Source organism: Vicugna pacos, chromosome 11, assembly GCF_048564905.1.
Source record: "Vicugna pacos chromosome 11, VicPac4, whole genome shotgun sequence".
In the NCBI taxonomy this organism is placed as follows: Eukaryota; Metazoa; Chordata; class Mammalia; order Artiodactyla; family Camelidae; genus Vicugna; species Vicugna pacos.
Genome location: NC_132997.1, coordinates 64866274 through 64872483, shown reverse-complemented (window position 1 = coordinate 64872483; position 6210 = coordinate 64866274). Strand labels below are relative to the sequence as shown.

The following is a 6210-nucleotide window of genomic DNA, read 5'->3' as shown; positions in this document are numbered from 1 at the left end:
CCTGGATGGCCTGAATCTAGAATGCATGCTCTCAACCTTTAGTACAATACTTCCTTTCTGTAAGGCCAATAAGCTATCAAAATCAAAAACCTATCAGATTTCTAAAGAAGTAAAGCTAAAATACAGAATGTCTCCAAGTCAAAGTTTATAACTTTATCTGATAATAATAATATTTAAAGAAAAAGTATATCAACAAACAGGAATATTCTCAATGAATAATAAGAATTAAAAAAAGAACACTCCTGAGAACAAAAATTGGCAGAGTCTATTCAGCCCTTTCAGAGTAGAAAGCCTTAACCATCACAACAATGAGTGTAGATTATTTACCACTTATCCAGGCATTGTGCTAACTGTTTTCTACAGGTTAACCAGTTTGCCTTGACAATAATTTGCAGAGCATATAATACATTTACAGTACAGCGCTGAAACAAGGGTCTAAGTTCTTGCAGGCAGTGAGCACCTTTAGCCAGATGGTGGGACCCCCGAACACACCCTCTTCATGACCGCTAAGCACCATTTTTTGTATCAGCTGTCCCATTCAATCTTGTAAGATACAAAACTGGTCATTAGACACATGTTTCTCTTAAGCAGTGTAAGAGCTGGGCAGAATATACATAGCAAAATATTAGTTAACATCAACTAAATATATTCATCTATTAATGTTCTCTCATGAACTCTATTGTTTATAGTTACCACATTAATGTTTATCTCCTCTTCTCGGCTCTAAGACCCATGTGGTTGATAACGTGCCTCCTTCATTTTTCACTGTGTGCCCGCGCTTGGTTTCTGGTATGTGAAATTTTAGTGAAGGAATGAGTGCTCTGCTTCTGTGCTCATTATGTACATTTCTAATCATGTGTCTGGTTCATCAGGTACTCATAAAGAAAAAAATGCAGACATAAGCATAGTAAACACTGGAAAAGGATGTCTTTATTATGAATGAAATAGTTCAGGGAAATTGTGTGCTAAAATGAGAATATCTAGGTTGCTTGTAAGATTTCTTGCTTATTAATGTATTTATTTTTCATTTACATAACATACTCTTGTGTTTGTTTAGTTTGATACACCCCTGAGAGATTAATCAAGTGACTGAATAAAATTAAAGAATAGACCCATGATTTTATTCAGTCACTAAGGTGATGCTATTCTTTGCACGTCGCCTAGGCAGCCAGCCAGAAACCCTGTTGTTGGAAACTTGACAGACTAAACATAAATCTGGGGCAGCAGCAAAGCCGGAAGCAATAAACATCATTTCTTTTGAAATAATTCAATATTTCAAAATAAAGCACCAGAGTGGTCATCATGGGAACTATCAGAACTGTGTTGAACTTCATTACAAGCAATTTTTTTTAAATATTATTTTTATTTTGTTTTGTACATAGAGGTGGGACACCACAATCAATTTAGTCTTACTAAAATTATCACTCCAGCCCTGAGCTCCCCAGGAACACAACTGCCATCCTCTTAAATCACATTATTCTTCCACATTATTTTTTTAACATTTTTTATTGATTTATAATCATTTTACAATGTTGTGTCAAATTCCAGTGTAGAGCACAATTTTTCAGTTATACATGAACATATATATATTCATTGTCACATTTTTTCTCTGTGAGCTACCATAAGATCTTGTGTATATTTCCCTGTGCTATACAGTATAATCTTGTTTCTCTATTCTACAGCTTTGAAAAAAACATGGAACACTTCACAAATTTGCATGTCATCCTTGCGCAGGGGCCATGCTAATCTTCTCTGTATCATTCCAATTTTAGTATATGTGCTGCCGAAGCGAGCACTTCTTCCACATTATTGATATGAGGATATCTTATTTTTAATTTTTTTGTTGTTGTTTTGTCTTCGAGAAACACTGCAGTTCTTTATCAAGGTGAACTTTTTCCCCTTATTATCCATCCCAGGACTCATGGACTCATGATAGGAACTGCTCTCTTGATGATTTTTCGATACTCCATCATTAGCTCATATCCTAAACAAAAATTCTCTCAACTCTGCTTCCTCTTCAGTTTACTATTCTTATTTAGAAACTTCCTAAAGGGCTATTTGTGTTTACTGCTTCCTCAGCCTCCATAGTAGTTATGCCTTTGCAGCCAGGCTTCCAACCAGCCAGACATTCCTCTAGGGTGTGCATGAGCTCAGCCTTTGCTTACAGTACTTATCTTGTGTGTATTTTTCTCTTTATGAATTTAGTGATTACCTTGCTCATCTTCAAAGTCCTTATAAGAGCAGCTAACATTACTTGCACATATAGTAGGTGCTCAATAAATACTTCATGCAATTACATTAGTTCATTGGTTTTTGTATGCTTTGGGTTATTTATCTGAATTACTGTATTTCAAAGTATCTTACAAGTTATTTCAAAGTACCTAAAGGTTAGAATGGATATATAAAAAAAACCTATTTGAGTTAAATGAAAAGATGGGGAAAAAAAGTCAGAAATCCAAACATTTTGTGGTTTTTTTTTTGAGGATTGAAGAGTTATCTTGTGTTTTCTATTTTTAAAGTCATGTCTCCATAATTTACACTCTACAAGAAAAATACTGCATTCCATGTATTTTCAATTCTTTAAGAATGTATATGTTTATCAACTTTTAAGGATAATGAAATCATATAATTCAGAGATTCTTCAGAGTAAGTGAGTTTGGTGAATTTTCACTTCCCTCTTTTTTTTTTCTTCCTATCCTGAGAGGTTCAGGAAAGAAACTTAATTTTAAAGTGACTCCCCTTTTAAATTTTATTTTATTTTATTTTTATCCATATATTTACCCTCCGTTTATTGAGGTATTATTTACTCATAGTAAAATTCATCCTTTTGAATGTTGACTTTTATAAATATTGACAAATTTACACAGTTGTGTAACTACCACCAAAAATCAAGATAGACAATATTTTCATCATCTCAAAAAGTTCCCTTATGCCCCTCTTGTAGTCAGTATCACCCCTCCCTCCCCACCAAGCCCCACTCTTGGCAGTCCTAAAAAAAAATGCCTTTATGTTCCTAACATACATTTAGAAAAATTTCATTTAAGATGTAAGTATCCCTGGTAAATCAATAATTGAATAGATAAAATTTTAATAGCCTTAAAATGTACTTGCTAGTAATATGTGGGGAGAAAGATACTTCAGAGAACAGAATTTAAATAGGTAATATATAATACAGTTGCCCCTGTGCTGATGGAATATAACATTCAGTCCGTGGACAGAAAGCACCTATTTTATGGCACCAAGCTTTGTGACTCATGGGATAAGAAGGAAAAAAATATTTTTAATGCCTGAATGTTTTTCTCTCCTGTTTTTTTCTTCTTTTGGGCAGGGCTGGGAATGTTGAGTTGGTTTAGGATCTGTAAGGTTTTTTTTTTTTCTGTCTGAACAAAGTTTTACTTGTTTTGAAGTGATGTTGGAGTGATTAACCAATTAATATGTCTGACAAATGAAAATCACAGGCCATGCCAAGTTATATGAAGGATTAGAGGTAAGAGCCATCTCTAAATTGAATTTAACTTAAAATTCAATTGAGGACATTCTCTGTCCTTTTAATGATGATTATGTGGAAGAGGGGATGTCAGCTGGAGTTTTTGAAGAATAGAATTAATTGCTGAAAAAGACCCATTTGGGGATGTCATGCTTCCTCCACGCTCTCATCTTTGGAGGCTTTCTGACCTTCGCTCTGTGGAAGAGAAGACTATGTTTGTACCACAAGGTCTGTCTTATTCTGCCCAAGGCTAATGGGATTAGGGGCAGACCTAATCCAGTGCTTGATCAGTGACAGATACTAATCTGTATTATCAAAATTGGAACTAAGAGAAATAGACCACCCTCAGACAATGGTGAGAACTAGTAAACCAAAGTTTACATCTGACTTGATTTAACTGTATTAGACATCTCTGAATACACTCCTTTTAATTCGTACTTTCCTCTTTTAATTTGAACTGATTTTTCTTGTTCTCCTTCTCTGCCTGACACTGCTCACTCATTACTGTGTGCTCTGTATCTTAACTTCCTGTACATATAGTTTGTCTTTATTTCTCTCTTTTTTCTTTCTTTCTTTATAGTCTTGACTTAGCTTAGGCAATCTTTTCTATTCCAGTTTCTAAATGGATAGGTCTACATCTCCTGCCAATTATTTCAGGAACTTTTTAACTTATTAATGAATACTACTACGTAGATTTTTCACGAGTACTTCAAAATCAATATGCTCCTAAAAAAAATCTTCCTCTGTTGCATGTGCACAGATGTTTAGTTTAATTGAACTCTGATCATTTATGGTGAGAAGGAAAAAGAATGCAGTTTTTAAATTGGGCTTTCATGGACAAATAGTGCTGGGAGAGATAAAGAGGAAAAGGATCTTTCAAATGTAGAGAACATCATGAAATAAAAACCACGTTTAAACATTTTATATTTTTAGGAAAGTAAGACTAGCCTGTCCAAAGCAGAAAAGAGATTGGTGGGATATAAATTTGGGGAGTTGGAATGGGACAAAATTGTGGCAGAATTTGAAAGAGGATTTTAAACTTAACTTTTTAAAATATGATATCCATTAATTACTTTGAAAAGTGGAGATAATAGACATTTGTTGGTTGCTTATATGACTTCATTCTTTGTTCTACTCTTTCTAAGAGTTTTCAGAATTTCATTCAGGGTGTCAATTGAACTCTCCTCAGTAGAGATCACATGTATCAACAGAAGATAAATCACCCTTAGCTTCAGGGGTAAGTATGTAGCCTAAATCTTCCCAATCAGAATGAATCTCAGATATATTGTTCAGAAACATGCTCTCGTGGTGGAGAAATGACAACAACATGTGCTATAGCCATGATGTAACTGTGCTGGAAGCCAGCCCAAAAATAAATTGGAGACTAGGCTAAAATGACCTTTATCTCTCAGCTAGAGAAAATTTCTGAAAATTTTGAAGTGTCATGAAAGCTAGAAGGATAATTTTTGGAAAACACTAACATGAAATTTCCATTGGTACTATTTTATCTATAAATCAGCTCATTTTGGAGGAACACAAAAGTATTGTATATTAAGTAAGTATTATATATTAAGTAAGTATTATGCCTAGTTTGGAGGAAAGACAAAAATGCTAGGTATATGATATGATGTACTCAGAAATGGATATATTGACTTGTAAATGAATTGAATTTCTCTCAATACTTTTATAAATTTTAGTGTTAATGGAACTAAAAGGAAAAAAAGTTTATTTTTATTTCCATGTCCTTAGCTTTAATTTTTAAAAATAGGTTTTTTAGAGCAGTTTTAAATTTATAGCAAAACTGAGAAGAAGATGCAGGGATTTCAAATATACCTTATGTCTCCACACATGCATAGCACTCCCTCCACATTATCAACATTACTCACCAGAATGGTACACTTGTTAACAAGAATGAACCGACACCCTAATCACCCCAAATCAGTAGTTTACCTTAGAGTTCATGCTTGGTGCTGTATGTTCTATAGGTTTGAATATCTGTATAATGACACATCCACCATTATAATTTTATATGTGGATATCCAGTTGTTCCAGCACTACCTTTTGAAGAGATCTGTCTTTACTCCATATATTGCCTTTGCTCCTTTGTCAAGGATAGCTGACTATATAGGGATCTATTTCTTGACTCTACTCTGTTCCATTATCTATTTGTCTGTTCTTTTGCCAATACCATACTGTCTTGATTACTGTACTGTATTGGCTCTTCTGCCTCTCCATGTAACTTTAGGATCAGTATTTCAATATTCATAAAATGATTATCTGGGATTTTGACTGGGATTGAATGGATCTATAGATCAAATTGGGAAAAACTGACATCTTGACAATAGTGAGTCTTCCCTATCCTTGAACATGGAGTATCTCTCTATTTACTTAGTTCATCTTTGATTTTGTTTACTAGAGTTTTATAGTTTTCTTCTGCTTACTTTGGATTTAATTTCCTCTTCTTTTTCTAGTCTCCTAAGGCAGAAGCCTAGATTATTGAGTTGAGATTTTTTTCTTTTTTATTATATGCACTCCATTCTATAAATTTCATTCTAAGTAATGCCTTCATTGTATCCCACAAATTTTGATAAGTTTTATTTTCATTTTCATTTAGTTCAAAACCCTTTTTATTTCTCTGGAGAATTTTTCTGTGACCTGTGTATTATTTAGATATGTGTTGTTTTATCTCTACATATTTTGAGAATGTCCAAATATCTTTCTGT

At 33.6% G+C, this 6210-nt stretch overlaps 1 non-coding gene across 1 annotated transcript; it reads right to left on the bottom strand.

Annotated features, from left to right (window-relative positions):
- Positions 1–1689: 1689 nt before the first annotated feature.
- LOC116282451 (U6 spliceosomal RNA) lies at positions 1690–1796 on the bottom strand. The gene has a single exon (XR_012078173.1). It is a non-coding gene; the product is annotated as a U6 spliceosomal RNA (small nuclear RNA).
- Between the last annotated feature and the right edge of the window lie 4414 nt (positions 1797–6210).